Here is a 1,455-nt window from a genome sequence, read left to right on the forward strand (position 1 = left end):
CTGGGGCCGCTGCCACCTGGCAGCCTGCACAGCTGCTGGGCGAGGCTGGGTGATCAGCAGCAGCAGTAACCCCCAGGGAGGTGCCGGAGCTCGGGGGGCTGGCTTCAAGGCACGGCCTCTTGCAAGGCCGGGTGTGGTCTGGGGGGCTGGAAACCAACCTCTCTGGGACATGCTGGAGCCCTCCTTCCAGGCAGTCCCCGACGTGGCTGGGGGGGGAAGGCCCTCCTGCCACTGCCTTCCCTGGATCCTCCAAGGGCTGCTCCTGCTCTGCTGGGATGAGCCGAGATCTGGGGCAGCCGGGAGCCCTGTGGAGGGCAGCATCCACCGTGCCAGCTGCCTCCTCGACATCAAACCTTGCAGGGCTGCTAGAGGAGGCCAGGCTGGAGCTGGGCTTTCCCCGCCGTGTGCTGCCTGGGCTGGTGGTGCCGGCTGCAGGGCTGTCAGCCTCCTCCCTGGCTGCACAGGTGTCCTGCGTGTCCAGGTGCCGGCGGATCTCTGCTCCGCACAGGCACTCGGCAGCTGTGCTGAGCTGCAGAAGGAATGTCTGCGTGTGCTCTTGCAGGCCCATCTGCAGCTCCTCTGCCAGCACTGCCACGTCCAGTCCATAGAGGCACAGGAGGCCCACAATGATGCCCTCCCACGCAGTCACCTTCCAGCACTGGCCCTCAAAGAGGGCCTCGAGCTGCTTCCTCAGCCACAGCTGCAAGGGCCTGATGTGATCTGCGGAGACCCCACCTGGAGTACTGTGTATAGTTCCGGTGCCCTCAGCACAGGAAAGACATGGAGCTGTTGGAAAGGGTCCAGAGAAGGGCCACAAAGATGATCAAAGGGCTGGAGCAGCTCTGCTATGAAGACAAGATGATGGAGTTGGGGCTGTTCAGCCTGGAGAAGAGAAGGCTCTGGGGGAAACTTAGAACAACTTCCAGTGCCTGAAGGGGCTACAGGAAAGCTGGGGAGGGGCTTTTCACTGGAGAGAGTAGTGACAGGACAAGGGATAATGGTTTTAAACTGAAAGAGGGCAGATTTATTTCAGACATCAGGAGGAAATTCTGCATCATGAGGGTAGTAAGGCACTGGAATAGGTTGCCTAATGACATTCTGGAAGCCCCCTCCAAAGAGGTCTTCAAGGCCAGGTTGGATGAGGCTTTGTGCAGCCTGGTCTAGTGGGAGGTGTCCCTGCTTATGGCAGGGAAGTTGGAACCTGAAGATCTTTAAGATCCCTTCCAGCCCTAACTGTGGTAGCTGTGACAGGAACTCCAGTGGGAGAAGCAATCAAATCATTTATTATGAGAAAAAAAATGCTCCCCTATATACTTTTACAGTGGGAACTGAGAAATAAGCCGGGGTACAAAGAATGTAAGCAGCATTCACACCTGCTTCATGGCACATACACAGTACTTGGGTTCCCAGAATGTAGCCAGTCATGCACCAGACACACAGTGTTCTGATTTTTGT

This window comes from Chaetura pelagica, unplaced genomic scaffold (genome assembly GCF_000747805.2).
Source record: "Chaetura pelagica isolate M959 unplaced genomic scaffold, ChaPel_1.0 scaffold716, whole genome shotgun sequence".
NCBI classification, from domain to species: Eukaryota; Metazoa; Chordata; class Aves; order Apodiformes; family Apodidae; genus Chaetura; species Chaetura pelagica.